Source organism: Spermophilus citellus (assembly GCF_964194105.1).
Source record: "Spermophilus citellus genome assembly, chromosome: 11".
NCBI classification, from domain to species: Eukaryota; Metazoa; Chordata; class Mammalia; order Rodentia; family Sciuridae; genus Spermophilus; species Spermophilus citellus.
Window position 1 is genome coordinate 71,718,255 of NC_138192.1, and position 16,500 is coordinate 71,734,754.

The window sequence follows — 16,500 nt, forward strand, 5'->3', positions numbered from 1 at the left end:
TCATAAGACCTTAGGCAAATTATTTAACATGTCTTAATCTTGTTGAAATTAAGAATTAAAGAAATTAAGAAATTAAATTAAAATGTGAAAAATACTATGTGCTTTTCAAAGTTATTGAGAAGAATAATGCATATAAAACAGCTAGAACTACATTCAACATGTAGGAGTTGGTGGTCAGTAATTATTATGGTGATCACACTGATTTTCTTCCTTCATTAAAAATTTGCTGACTGCCTTAGCTCTCAGGGAATTCCTTGTCCTTCAGTACAATTTCAAACATTTAGTAACCAGTTCCATGCCATGTAACAAGGCTGCCCCTGTTTCCTGGGTATTGCTTCTTCTTTCCAACCATGAACAGAAACCATGTCGTATTTTTGTTCTATAGACTTTTTCAACTTCATCAGCCCAAAGATAATGGTATATTTGGTCTAATGCCCTCAAAATTGAGGTTAATGTAAAACAACCTTAAGCTAAGATCAAGATCAAGAATATCATCCACATTATAAGTTTTCCATATTATTTTGAGAAACATGTTGAAATTGTGCTGAATATGGGAACAGAAATAAAAGCAGTGTTGTTTCACAGGGTTTATAGTTATTAATGGTTTCAAGAATACTTATCAGCCTCTTTTATCAAGAAATAAATTCTAGCAACAATGACTTTTGATACATTTGATCTAAGTTTAATATAATTATTATTGTGGACTAAGGACTTAATCTTTGGGCCTCTGTTTATTTTAATCTACAAAACCATGTAGAGTGATCCCTAACACTATTGTACGGACTAAATGAGATAATGCATGAATATTATTTTGCACAGTTTCTTGAACTCAGTGAGAACTTAATAATATTGAGCAGTTGTTATTATTGGTGTTGTTTTTCATGCATTGCTCTCAAGACACAGATGGCCTTGATAGAATGACTCAGTTGTGATACATTTCAAAGCCCTGGAGAATTTCCCTGGATCAAATAACATTGACTACATTACATGGAAATAACTATGTTGTAAAATTAAGTGGTTTTAACAATTTCATACCATTTTCAAAGTTTAAATATGATCACTTATAATTAGAAGATTGACTGGGAAAGATTGACAGAGAAGACTGACAGAATGAGTCACCTGGGAAAAGCAAATCATGTCTCAAAATAGCCATACAATTTTGGAAGAACCAGCCCCTTCAATCTGAGCCTCAAAAGTCCACACCTGAGCTCTTATGGTTGTTTGTAATCTGATTGGGCAATCTGGGATCCTATTCAATGAGATATCCCTCTGTGTCTGGTTTCCCATTTGAGTCACATGTTTAATCCTCCACATTGGGGATTCTTCCAAACACATCTTACTATCACTTATAGTAAATTCCTCAGTCTGTCCTAGTGGATCTACCTGTCTTGATTACACAGCCTCTGTTTGATATTAAAGCTAAGAAGAAGCTCATAAATGGTGAGAGAGTTAACCAGAAAATCAAATATTATGAGACAGTGACCTAGATGTTATAATAGAGATAGGTACTGTAATGCCAGATTTGTGGGACCCCAATAGACCTCCAGGAGCCAAATCCGATGCAATCATACAAGTCTGTATTGCAAGTTCGAGTCTGGACTCACAACTGTTCCCAATGTAGCAGTCCCAGGGAGTGAGTCCCGGTCCTTTGTTCCGTGAGATTTTATAGGTTTTGGGGGGATACTCTATGTGTCATAACATCACACAGCAATCATTCCATACCGTGGGAAAATCAAACAACTCTTGACATTGATTAACACATTCACTGGCAGGAACAAGTTGGGTAGGGGTGATTGGTTAGTACAAGAGGGGGATTCCTTTGAACTGATTGGTTTAAGCCATGAGGGGTGTATGTGCTAAACTACATGGTTTCCCGACATGTTATCAACCACCATAAACTACTGGGGGTCTTCTGGCATCCCAGGTATTTTCTTTGTCTCATGCTGATTGGTGGTTGCTACGGGGTTGCTATGGGTCCTCACCTAGCCTAACTGAATCACCTAGCCTAACTTAGTGCCACCGATCTCGATCTCTCCTGTTATTTGCAGACAAACAACTCAGCAGGGTGGGTATGTGCCTAGAAAGGCTCTATGGGTTTTTCCAAGGACAAGGGTCACACCCCCTTCCTTAGGACAAGGTAGAAGCTGCTGTTATTAATTTATTTTCAAAAATGGAGTCACATCAGTTTCTCAGTACTGTCTGGAGAGGGAAATAAAAAGATCAGAGATGAATTGCCCTACATTTTCTCCAGAAGAGCATAGCTGGAGAAGCAGATACATGAAAATATTGATTATATTACTTAGTGGAAACAAAGAAGTTAACTAGTTGTTCATTAAGAAGGCATGCAGTTTTGCCACTTGATGTCTCACCCATCAATACATAGTCTTCAGAAACACTTAGTTATGCAGTTTCAGTTTTCTTTTTCTCCTAAGGAAAAGCTTTTTAAAATTTTAAAATATGTAGCATTGAAAACATATTTATTTGTTGGATATTGTTGTGAGTGTTCTTCATAACTGTGAATTTTAAACAACCATGTTTATTTATGCCTGTTCTGTGACTTCTGGGCCAGTCTCAGAAAGCTTGACAGTCTGACTATATAGAGAGTTATTTTCATTACTTAACAATGTGGTTTTGTAAATTAGTAGTTTTATGGAAAGAAGAAAAATATTTTGAATAATCTTGGACAAAACATCTTGTTTTGTGGAGATTTGGTTTATAAGCACAATATTTTGTGGATATTTTGTTTAAAAGCAACTAAAAGTTTTGTTTGTGGTTTAAATTTTATTTATTGCTCATTAAGCTATATTTTCAAATTCAAAAGACATAAACTTAGTGAGGAAAAAATAGAAAGTGATTTTTAAAGCACTTATTTTAAGGTCATCTCCTTCCTATTCTGCAATCCATTAGTGTGTAAATGGATTTAGATGAAAAGATATTTTAAATGAGGTATTACAGATGATCTCCTGCAAAGTCCCTCCTGTTACAAATTATCACAGCAATTCAAGGTTAAGGGACCTACCCAGTCCAGACAGAGGCAAGAACCAAACCACAGAGGTCACCAACTACCTGTCCACAGGTCTTTTCTCCACCCCAAATCCATATTCCTGAGACAAAATGAAAAGTAAAACAATAGACTCATTGACTTCTGTTTTAGAGTTTCTGGAAGTTACATAAAGTTTGGAGTTTTGACAAGTTCATTCAAGGGTAAACCATTCCAAGAAAATCTTGTGGAAACAGGTTTGTTAGAGCCCAATTATACACAATAAAATAATACACTAGGAAAACACTACCGCTCAAGAAATCTTTGCTATTTAAAGGTTTAGTATTTGCATTTTTGCCTCAAAGGCCTATGACTTGCTCCAAGACAGGACTTTGGAGCTTTTCATTGCCACTGTATTTTTCTCTCCTTACCTTTGAATATACAATACATCTTCAGAAGATTCTTTATGGAATTTCTATCCCCAAAGGGAATTTTTTTTCCTGTTAAGAATGGAAATGAAGAGGAGTAAAGAAATCTTTAAAAAGAAGAAGGAGGAGGAAGAGGAGGAGGAGGAGGAGGAGGAGGAGGAGAAGAAGAAAGAATAAAAAGGAAAAGAAAAGAAAAAAACTGTTCTTAGTTTAAAATAATTTTAAAGTAGTCTATATTTAAAGAACCATCAGGAGCCAAAAGGTAATCCCTACCTTTTTCATTAATGGGGAAAAAATATGCCATGAAGCTCTTGTGAATTTTAAAAGATGTAGATATCTTTATTTTTCTTTATATAAAAGCATTCACTGTGTTTTTAGTGATATCATGATAATAACTAAATTTTTAATGTTTTTAACATGATTAAAAAATAATTATTTAATAGAAAATGAAAATACTTGTAAACATCAACATAATGGGCAATGCACATGTTTTGAAGGATTTTTTATTGGTTTTGTAGGATATTTTTTGTCATTATTCCTAATTAAAACAACAACAACTGTCCACTGGGTTATGAAGCTCAGTGGGAGGGTGCTTGGCTAGCATGTATGAGGCCCTGGGTTCAATCCCCATCACCATGATAAAACAAAACTATTGACTAAAATCCCAATTATCCATAATATTATCTACTCTGTTTTTAATTGAAAGAGCAAATGATTAAAAGATGAGTAAGAAAATTTTGCAAATATTAAAGCAAATTTCTCAGATGTGACAATACAAGTACATGCTTAATTTGCTATAATAACTGTGTCTAAATGCTTAAAAGTACAACTGAATTTCACAAAAAAATTACTTTTAGTCATCATATCATCATAGTTATCAATAAAATATTAGGGAACATAAAGTACACTTAACTTGCAAAGCCAAGAACATGAACCAATATATTTTGACAAATTTTAAATCAAATTTTAATATAGCTATTACTACATGATATTTCATCAAGTATAACACTAGTCAGTATAGTAATAAAAATGGAAAGGGTTAGCTTTTCTTGATCATTTAGGGTTCCTTCATTTATATTTCTCTCCACTAAAGAAATTATCTAGAAAAATTACTCCAAAGGAAAAGTACATTGTCATTCACAAAAGAGATATAATCTTTGAAAGATCAACTTTGGGAACTAATGACTAGGAAAAAAATGTGCATTTTCTGAGATTTAAAGGCTAGTACTCAATGGATGAGTTTCTAAAGTTTATTGGTATCATAAACATTTATCTATTCAAAGAGAAACAGGGAATAACTTAGTGGAACACTTGCTTACTGTTGTAGCTCACACCGTTTCAAAAAGTATGTTAGTTTCTCAGGAGAATCCAAAGCAAAGAGTAAGCAGAAAGTCTTGGTGCAGCCAGGGTAGAATTACCCTGGTGTGGGGACTGAAGGGAGTTGGCCAGGAACAGCCTTGGGGCTAAGTATGGTGGGGTGACTAACTAAAGGTTTCCAGTCTAACTACCTGTGGGCAAAGAGGCCACAGGCCCCAAAGCCAACAGAGGCCAAGTCCATCAATATGTTCTTTATGAAAACTACCTACTTCCTATGAGGACACCTATGATGGTCATAAAGTTTCCTTTGTAAGTGCATCTGCAGAGTAATGAATGCTAGGTTTAGTAACAATAAAAATAAGTTATGTCTCAGACCCAATTTTTCCCTCTAAGGGTTGTTAAATGGGAAGAAGTGTTAAGAGCTTATGACTTCTTTATGCTCCTTTGTTTTTATTGAAGCAGATGTCCTTGATCAAAATTTAATTAGTTACAATATAAATCTGTGGTCTTTGATAATTGCAAATAGCGCTCAGTATGCAAGGCATTTTCTTTGACGAAAATTCAGATAAGCTTTCAAATTTGGCATGAAGTTTCTCGGCCAGGCATTTTGAGGACAGATGCTGTTTGGCAGGGAACAACACACTCCATCAAGCCTCTTTTGAGTCCTTTGTAAGCGCTCTGGTGCTTTACTACTGCATCACATTTAGACCCGTTAACACCTGTGATAATTTCTCATCCATTTCAAATTATGCCCACTAAAATTTAGCATGTCAGCTACCAGTCTGAGTTATGATTGAGTTTTAAAGGAATTGAGACTTTGAAATCCTTTGCAAAATAAACATTATATATTCATAACATTGGGATCTACAATTCTTTAAACTCCAGAGCAGTAGCTTATAGTGTCTTTACATGATGCAGTCTCTACCAGAAGTCCACCCACCTAGTGGCTCCATGAGAAACTTACCCTACTTTGTGTCTCAGGATGCCCCAAGCTCCAAATTCCTCCTTGGTTACTCACCAGCAACTCTGTCAAAAAGCAACAGGACACAAGAGATATTTTCATATTGCATAGTCAAGCCTAAGTTAGATTCATTCCTGTACCCACCAAATATACATTATCCCTATATAATATTATTTCTCTGAGAAATGTTTTGCTTGATGAGGCAATATTCTTCCATCTTCAATTTCTGGGAGAGTGTGATTAAAATAATGTGCATATATGTTCAAGAGCAAAGGATGATATTGCTTAGTATAGATGGAAGAGTCATTGGTTTGTTTAACATCCTATGCATTTTTAATAAGCAAATTCCCATTTACAGGAACTAAATGTTCCACATATTGATTTCAAAGGGATAATACATAACATGAAAATAAAATTTGGTAACATTATATGATGATGTGTAATTCAATATAGCTAGAACCCTAGAAAGTGAATAATAAAGCTATATCTGTTGAAATTTTTCAGAAAATCAAATTCATTCCCTGAAGTGCATTGTAATAAAATTGGAACACTGTTACATGATTTAAAGTCCCCTAATTCAAACTTTAAAAGCAATTTTATGTCAAAGCAAGAAATTCTTTCTCCCCTTCTCTCCAATCCTGTACATACTCTATAATGACATAAGAAAAGCTACAAGAGACTTTACAAAGCAGATGTGCTCCTTAGTTTGTTCCAGTGTAAACCTCAGTTTTAAGCATGCTGTGGCTATAAAATATTCATATGTAAGTACATCTGGTTTAGATCACAGACACTTATGGGTTTTCTCATAAAACAGCATACTTAATCCTCTTAATTTCTAGAAAGTAAATGTTCATTGTGCGGTTTTGTATTAACCCTTCAAGGCATTAAGAGAATAATTAATTAAGTTTATTGGGTGCCCATAGGGTCAGACACTCCTCCAGATTATTCCATGTGCTCTCTTATTTCATCCTCCCAGAACCCAAACAGGTAGGGGTTGCTTTCATCCCCACATTTCAGGAGAGAAAAATTAAGCTCAATAAGACTTTAGTGACTTGCCAGATGTCATACAACATAGTATGGAAAGAGACACGTTTTGAACTCAGCAGTAAAAGGGGTTGCTCTGCTCACTGGGCCACTCCAGTCTCCATTAGATTCCCACAAAGTACGCAAATGGTTGGAATAGGGAGACTGACTTCCATGAATGGCTATGAATTTGACTTACAAATCCCTGGCCCATGCTAAGGTGCACAGGAGGAACCTGGTCCTGGGAAACTCAGGTTTTACTTTTTTTTTCTCTTTGACAGTTGGTATGGATGGATTAATATTATCTTAAGGTTTAAGGGAAAAAAGAGTATTTGAGGATTGCAGAAAGCAGCTTGTGCTGTTAAAAGAGATGACATCTGCCACCTAACTACAAATCATTTTAAGATGACACAAAATGATGCTACAGAGACCACAGAGCTTTCATAAGAAAGCAGAAACTCTTGGTCACTTTTCCTGTAAGTGACATCCCTTTAAGGGAAGATGAGCTAAATCTGGAATGCCTAGAAATGATTGCAAGGGCAGATCATTTCAGTAACACATATTTAGAAATGAAGGAGCACAGAAAAACTTAGTTGGATCTAGAGCAATATAAAATAAAATCTCCTGTTGAACCCTGAAAGACTCTTACTGACCCTTCAAAAGCACCTTTGTGTCTTTCTCTAGTACTCTGAAAAGGAAATTCACAATCAGAAACTAGGAAGTCAAGGTAACATGAAGTTTCTTTCTCACCTGCCACCTATGACAGCCTGTCAAAATATTTAAAGTATAATGATGGATAGTTTTATTTTTAACAACTTTGTGTTATTAAAATAATGCTTGCTTACTGAGTAACCCTCAGATAATTATAGTTTGCAAAGGATAAAGTGAAAATGACACATCACTATCATTTCCTAGGGGTCACCTAGCTTTCCTCATTCTTGTGAACACACACACACAAAAAAAAAAACAATCACAAATATTTATTTATGTAAGTAATATCATGCACACACACACACAACTGTTTAACCTATTTTTTTTTTAAAAAAAAAAAAGATAGCAAAGCAGCGTTTGTATTAAAGATTTAGCTTCTAAAACCTTTGCTTGGACTGAGCTGGGATTATTTTAGCAAGATAATGTAAGGCCTCAAATGGATTAGCTTCAGAAAGTCCAATGCTAAATGAGTGGGTTTTTAAATAAATGAATATGAAAAACTTTATAAAAGAGGAAAGGTAACAAAATCAATCAATGCATTGAGACTAATTATTTCATTGCCTCCCTTGGAATATCAGCTAAGTTATTAAAGACCACAGTGAGTATTTTATAATTTCCAGATAACCAAATTAGCCTATCTATTTACCATTAAAAAGTATGACTTAAGGACTGGTGCTGTAGCTCAACTGTAGAGTACTTGCCTAGCACATGTGACACACTGGGTTTGATCCTCAGCACCACATAAAAATAAATAAATAAAATAAAGGAATTTTGTCCATCTACAACTAAATTTTTTTTAATGTGATTTAAAAAAAAAAAAGTTTTACAAATAAAAAAAAAGTAAAAAAGAACCATCAGAGCATCTGCTTTACAGGAATAGAAAATGGTTTTTGTTTGTTTGTTTTTAAGTATTGGTTCCATTATATCTTCCAGAAAATAAAGGTAATAAGGGAAGGAGAGGCAGTAGGGTAGAGAAAATGAGAGATACTGGCATAGTCATGATGTTTTGAACTACTGGTGTTATTTCTTCACTTTCCTATAGTAGTGTTCTACATCATCCATACCTTCAAGTGGGAAAAGGGTATATTCTCACTCTTTGACCCTTGGGTTGGCTATGTGATTTGCTTGAGCATCTGACATCTCTATCAGAACACATCCTGAGATAGGGTATATTAGTCATCTTTTCATCACTGTGACAAAATACCTGACATAATCAACTTATAAGAGGGAGTGATATACTTTGGCTCATGGTTCAGAGGTTGCAGTCCTTGGTTGCTAGGCCTCATTGCTTTTTCTGCCTCTAGGAAGGCAAAGTATCATGGTGGGGAGCACATGATCAAACAAAGCTGCTCAACTCATGGTGACCAAAAGAGAGAGGAGCAGTTGGAGGTTCCAATATCCCCTTCAAGAGCACACCCCCAATGACCTTCCACTAGGCTGCATCTCCTAAAGGTTGCTCCACCTTCCAACAGCACCACAAGGTAGCAACCAAACCTTTGATCCAAACTATAACACAGAGACAAGCAGGCCTGAATGATCTGGAGCTAGGAGCCAAATTCAGCTGTACTCAGCTAAGATAAGCTGAACTCAATCAACCTATACTTCTTTAAGTTGTGAGCCACTGAGTTTTAGGGTAATTTGTTACACAGCGTTATTGTTGCAATAGCTGATTTATGGTAGTTATAACTGATCCAAAAGAAAAACTTATCTCAATTTCAATCCCTGAAGAACTCTTTTACAGTGTACTGAGCTCTATTCATCATATTGGAAAAACTGGGAGAAAGACAATACAGGCCTGAGGCAGACTTTGCCAATGTCAAGGCAAGACCTGGGGAGCCTCAAAGAAAAATAAGAATGTCTTTTCTAGTAAAAACCAGCCATGAATTCCATGACAACATGATAATTTGCATAGTTATGTCTTTGATAAATGAATCCAACCTCATAAAATTAAAGTGTTCAGGATATAAATCCAAAGTCCAGTTAAATTCTTGAGTTCAGTTCAGTAATGTGGCTAAAATTTTAACTGAACATATCTAAATATAGAAGACGTACAGTAAAAATACAGTTTAAAAGATAATAAAAATGGTACATCCGTGTAGGGCACTTACCATAAATGGAGCTTGCAGGACCTGAACTTGGTCTCTGTGAGTTAGTAAATGAGTGAGTGGTGAGAGAATGTGAAGGCCTAGGGTGTTACTGTGTACTATTTTAGACTTTACAAACACTACACCCATAGACTAAATTTATTTATTTATTTTTCTTTGAGCAGTAATAAATAAAGAAAAAATATTAGCTTTCTATAACTATTTTACTTCATAACCTTTTTAGGATTAAAAAAATGAAACTTTTTTGTGCTGGGTTTGTGGCTCAGTGTTAAAGCGCTTTCCTGATGTGCATGAGGCACTGGGTTTGATCCTCAGACTACATAAAAAAAAAAAAAAAAAAAAAAAAAAAAAACTAAACAAAATAAAGGTATTGAGTCCATCTACAACTAAAAATATTTTTTTTAAAAAATGACACTTTTTGATAATACTTAGCTTACAATACAAACATGTTGTAGACTGTAAAAAAATATTTTTTTTCTTTATATCCTCATTCTTCAAGTTTTTTCTGCTTTTAAAATTTACTTTTGGTTTTTACTGTTTAAACTTTTTTGTTAGGCACTAAGACACAAACACACACATTAGCTCAGTCCTACACAGGGCCAGGAGCATTAGCGTCACTGTCTTCCCCATGCACCTCTTGTCCCACTGGAAGGTCTTCAGGGACATTAGCACACATGGAGCTGTCATCTCCTATGATAACAATGCCTTCTTCTGGAATCCCTCCCAGAGGATTTGCCAGAGGCTCTTCTGGAGGAGATGTCACTTTTTTTCAGAAATATGTCCATGGTAGTTTGCTCAGTTTGCTTCTATTTTTGTCACAGCCTTGCCAGGAAAATTCCTATTGATGAAAAGCTTTGGATATTGGGCTCCATGCTTTCAGACTTCTAAAGAGTGAGTTGAGATCTGAAAAAACTGTTGTGTAATCTTTCACTGAGAATTTTCTTGGTTTTTTTTTCTTCTTCTTTTTTTAATAATTATTTTTTAGTTCTTTATTTTTATATGGTGCTAAGGATGGAACCTGGTACCTCAGGCATGGTAGGCGAGCGCTCTACCTCTGAGCTACAACCCCAGCCTTCTTCTCCTTCTCCTTCTCCTTCTCCTTCTCCTTCTCCTCCTTCTCCTTCTCCTTCTCCTTCTCCTTCTTCTTCTCCTGTAGTTTCCTTTGCTCTTGCCTCTTCCTCATCTGTGCATTGCTGTTGAATTTCAACTCCTCATTAGTCAATTTCTCAAGACCCACCTCATCATTGTTACCCTCTTGCACACACAGGTTAAAGCTGTTTGCCATCTCAACTAAGCTTTGTTGAAATTTGCAACCTTTTCATCCTTGGCAAATCCTTTGAAGTCATGGATGAAACTGAAGAAGTGTCTTCTTCCCAGATGCCACTCACACACTCCTTATCGACATCACCACAAGATAAAGCAGGGTTCTTGATAATATCATGGATATTATAATCCCTCCTGCATTGCATCAGTGTCTTCTCAGTGTCTGCTTCAGTTGTAGCAATGACCCAGGGAAAGTTTATCCTCAGGCAGTAGATTTTAAAAGCTGCTGATAATCTTTCATTTATTCATTGGCTCAAATAGTGTTATATTGCAGGAGAAACACCACTGTGATCATGAGATGAAAAGAAAGATATATAGTAGCATTATAAACAATGAGAAAACCCTGGAAAGGTATGTTATTCTCCAGATAGCACTTTCCCATTTCTCTAGCATAGCAGTTCAGGATGGCATCTTGGAAGAGGAGCTGGGTCATGACTTCTGGTTGCCCTTGTAGTATGTACACTGGCAACGTGTGTGTATTGATATGCTCAAAGACCGTAGTGCCACTCACAAAGGTTTGGAGCCCACAATATGGAGCCTACAAGCAAAACTGTCCCCAAGCAAAACTGTCATTCTGTCATTAAAAGCCTTGAAACCTGGACTTGACCAGGCCTCCTATGGATGAAATTCTTTTCAGACATCTGTTTCCAGAATAGGAAGTCATGGAGGTCTATTAGGGTTCTCTAGAGGAACAGAATCAACAGGAAGTATGATTATCAAACGGGATTTATTAGATTATCTTATGTGACCAGAAGCTGGATAGTCCACAATGGCCATCTGCAGGCTGGAGAGCTGGAAGAACCAGTAGCTGCACAGTCCAAGAGGCTGAAGCCCCAGAATAAAAGAGATGCACTACCCCAATCCAAGACTGAAGTCTTCAAGAAACTTCCTGGAGAATCACTGACAGAGTCTGCTTTGGGAGAGTGAAGAAGTGAGAGGCCGATATCCTCAGATGATTGCAGGAGCAATCAAGAAACTGTTCAAGAAGAATGGAGTTTGTATCTGTTGCTGCTTCCTTGTTCTTCCAACTTTTATTCCATCCAAGCCACCATCCTATTGGACTGTGCTGTCAATGCTTAGGGAGGGTTTTCACTTCAGTTGGCTATCCCACATGCCAATCATGCCTAGATACACCCTCATGGACACACCCAGAAGCTTCTTAATCACTTGCATCTCTTAATTCCAATCAAGTTGACCATTCAAATTAACCATTATAGGAGATCTGGTCCATATTGAAGATTTGCTTTGGTGAGTAATTTTACTCCACTATCAGCTCATCTAGTTTCCAAAAATTCTTCTTCACTTTCACATTATGTAATGAGTATTGATTCTTAAATTGTTTAAGCCACTCAGAGCTAGAAGTTCATTCAATATCATGTGGGAGGGAGCAGACTGGGCCCAGTTTGTAGAATTATTCTCCTAACCTCATGTTTCTATTGCTGTCTTCCATATATTCCCTATCATGAAAAAGCCCAATAGGCTGTGAAGAGATATGTGTAGTCTAGAAAGCAAATGAGTTCCCAAGGCCACAGTCACAGCTGAATCCCAGCCAACCTGGGACTAGCCAACAGCTAGTACAAATCTTTCAGCCATAGAAGTGCACCTTCTTGAAAGTAGACTCTTCAGGCCCCAGAAGAAGCATCCAAGCTGATAGTGTATAGTAATGAGAAAAACTGTCCTATTGACCCATGCCCAAATTGCAGATTCATGACCAAAATAAAGGATTATTGCTATTAAGCCACTAGTAATGGGGTAATGTATAATGTAGTAAGAGATAACTAATACAGATATGTTTTTTGCTGCCATTAACAAGTGTAGTGGCTTAAAACAACACAAATGTTATATCTTAACATTCTGTAGTTAGAAGTTCAGCCTGAGTCTCACTGGGCTATAGTCAAGGTGTTGGCAAGGCTGAATTCCATTCTAAAGTTTCCTCATGAAAACCCACTTTCTTGCTTTTTATCTAGATTCTAGAGGCAGCCCACATTCCTTGACTCTTGGCCTCCTCTCCTCCTATTGAAACCAGAAATGGCACAAAGTCTTTCTCTCATAGCATCATATAAGGCCTTTTTTATGCCTCCCTCTTTTTTTAGGGACCTTTAGGATTACATTGACTCCACTTTATATAGTCCAGAACAAACTGTCCTTTAAGCACATGTGGCTAGCAAACTTAATTCCAGCTTCAACCTTAGATCTCCCATGATGTTGATCCTGGAGATTATGATGTATTTTCAGCTCTTCTGCTCTTACGTGAGAAAATTTCAGGCCAGACATGAGACTTAGCAAAAAGTATAGCAAATTTTATTAGAAATGAAAGAAAAGAGGAAAAGATATTCAATCGAGAGAGGGGAGTCCTCTCCTCTCAGAGAGGAGAGTGACAACATGGCCCCTTTGTTTCCCAGTTTATTGGAGGTCTTGGGAAAGTCAATAGAGAGTCCCACCTGGGTACCTCTTCTAGACTTTTGACTGACAGTAGGATTGACAAGTTCCTACTGGGCAGGGTCTTACCAACAATTACCCAAGCAAAACCCATGACAGGGAGGATATTATTATAATAATACTCTAAATATCTAAAGGAAATCTAGGTCACCTCAGCCCTGCCCTTACTAGTTCTACCTGACACTTGTTCTTACAGAGTTCATGGTTCATGGTTTTGTTTTAAATTATCCTGTCTTTATGAGTCTGGAATCTTTGGTCTGTGTAAAATTCATAAAAATTTCCCCTTCAGTGTAACTTGGGTTTTTATCAGCAGAGAAGAGTCTTAATACACCTTTATACCACAATTTAGGTAATGCACTCCACTATTGTCATGTATGTAAGAAATAATTCAAAAAAAAAAAAAAAAAAGAAGAAGAAGAGTCTTAAATTTCTGGAGCCTGAAAGAATAGCCTCACCTTGAGAGAAAATCTGGAAGATAATGGGTTGTTTGTGGAGGAATGAACAGAACAGGACCAGAATGACCTTTGGCAAATCGCTTTTTTAAAAGAAAGCACGGATTTCCAATTTTCCCAGCACCATTTGTTGAAGACACTATCTTTTCTCCAAACTATGTTTTTGGCACCTTTGTGTGCCACATTTGTGTGGATTTGTCTCTGTGTCTTATATTCTATCGCATTGGTCTTCATGCCTGTTTTGGTGCCAGTACCATGCTATTTTTATTATAATAGCTTTGTAGTATAATTTAAGTTCTGGTATTGTGATCCTGCCTCCTTTGCTTTTCTCACTAAGGATTGGTTTGGCTATTCTGAGACTTTTATTTTTATGAATGAATTTAATGATTTTTTTTCTATTTCTATCAAGAATGTCATTGGAATTTTAATAGGAATTACATTAAATTTGTAGAGCACTTTTGGTATCATGGGCATTTTGACAATATTGATACTGCCTATCTGAAAACATAGAATGAAATTTAACCCCCTACCTCTCACCCGGCACAAAACTCAATTCAAAGTGCATTAAAGACCTAGTTATTACACCAGAAACTCTGTACCTACTCAATGAAAATGTAGGCCCAGCACTCCAACATGTTGGCTTAGGAAACAACTTCTTCAACAAGACTCCTCAAAGCAAGAAATGATATAAAAAATCAATAAATGGGATAGGATCAAACTAAAAAACTTCTTCACAGAAAAGGAAACAATCCAGAGCACAAAATGGGAGAAAATCTTTACCATCTGTACCTCAGAGTGTTAATCTCCAAGATATACAAAGAACTCAAAATGTTTGACCCCCGCCCCAAAAAAAGAACAAATAACAATTAATGAGCAAAGGAACAAAACAGACACTTCTCAAAAAATATATAAGTGGTCAACAAATATATGAAAAAATGTTCATCATTTCTAGCAATTAGAGAAAAATGAAAATTAAAACTACACCAAGATTTTACCTCACTCCAACCAGAATAGCATTTATCAAGAATACAAGTAACAGCAAATGTTGGCAAGGATGTGAGGAAAAGGGTAAACTTATACATTGTTGGTGGACTGAAAATTAGTACAACCACTCTGGATAACAGTATAGAGATTCCTCAAAAAATTAGGAATGAAACCACAATTTGACACAGTTATCCCACTCCACAGTATATATCCAAAGGAGTTAAAATGAGCATACTACAGTGACACAGCCACATTGATGTTGTGGCTAAACTATGAAACCAATCTAAATATCCATCAACAGCTGATTAGATAAAGAAATTGTGGTATATACACAGTGGAATATTACTCAGCCATAAAGAATGACTTTATGACATTTGCCCGTAAATGGATAGATCTGAAGACTATCATGCTAAATGAAATAAGCCAATCCCTCCAAAAAAACAAAGGTCCAATATTCTTCTGATATGTGGATACTAACACACAACAAGGTGGTGGAGGGGAATGAGCTTCTATGGATTAGACAAAGGGGAATGAAGGGAAGAGAGGAGGGATAGAAATAGGAAAGACAGTAGAATGAATCTGACCATAACTTTCTAATTACATATATGACATATATGAATACACCACAATGAATCTCAACATCCTGTATATCCACAAGACTGGTATCCTAATTAGAATAAGATATATTTCATATATATATATATATATATATATATATATATATATATACATATACATATATATAGTGTACATGTATATATGTAATAATAATATATAATATTATTATATAAATATAACATATAAATATATATTGTATAGATATATCAAAATAGATTCTACTATTATGTACAATAAAAAGAATAAATTTAAAATATACAAGTATAAATATATAAATATATCAAAATAGATTCTACTATTATGTACAATTAAAAACAATAAATTAAAAAAGAAAATAAGATTAAAAAAAGAAAATAAAGCATGTGGGGGCAGCACAGTGTCCCTTTAACTTCATATTCCTAGGGCTCATGTCTATCTGCTACCCATTTCCATGTAATCCCCAATATCCACAGGTTCCATGGTTTAGGATATGGATATGTTTGTGGGACCACTATCTGTCATCACAATGAATAGGGGAAAGAACAAATTAAATCTGCATTACTATAGAAAAATAGCAGTTGAATTGGTCGATGGCCTATAGATAGTAGCCAAAACACTCAACCCACTGAGATAAGTGAAATTCGTCCACAGGTCTGGTACAATGTGAGTTTTACATTCTTCTTAGTCATTCTGAGAATTCTAGTGAGGGAGAGGATGACTTCCATTGTTCCTAGTCACCTCCATTGTTATACTCTGGTGTCTCCTAAATTCATAAGATCATGCATTTTCTCACTATCCTACATATAGTTTCCCGGTTCTGTTACTATGTCTCACTTTGATATAGTTCCCCTCTTTTCCTTGATTGTCATAAAATAGCAAATTAAATCAAGCCAAATATAGTAAAAGATAAAACTGCAGACAGATTTGATGAAAGGTGTACAGAGATGGAAGGGGTCTGCCTAACAAGAGTAACTCAGAATTGCACTTTAGACATTCTGATAGAATACCAGTTCTGCTACAAGCCAGCTGCCCCACAAGGCTCTGCTATCTCTTCTACAGCAAAACAAAAGAAAAGGGAATCATTCTATGGCCTCAGCCCCTGTTCCCTAGCTCAGCTGTAGCCCTCCCCTGTGGCCCCAAAGTTTATTTCTGTGCCCCATTTCTTATTTTTCTTTCCCCC

The 16,500-nt window shown here is 36.0% G+C and overlaps 1 protein-coding gene and 1 long non-coding RNA gene across 10 annotated transcripts in view; one reads left to right on the forward strand and one right to left on the reverse strand.

The window, feature by feature from the left end:
* B3GALT1 (beta-1,3-galactosyltransferase 1) overlaps positions 1–16,500 on the forward strand; it is a 582,447-nt gene that overhangs the window by 426,994 nt on the left and 138,953 nt on the right. The window lies entirely within an intron of this gene.
* The window catches only part of LOC308630737, a 94,238-nt gene that overhangs the window by 35,153 nt on the left and 42,585 nt on the right, over positions 1–16,500 (reverse strand). For all 3 annotated transcript variants that reach the window (XR_014018012.1, XR_014018013.1, XR_014018014.1), the window contains exon 2: positions 5,690–5,751. This is a non-coding gene — a long non-coding RNA (uncharacterized lncRNA). The remainder of the gene's footprint in view (positions 1–5,689; positions 5,752–16,500) is intronic.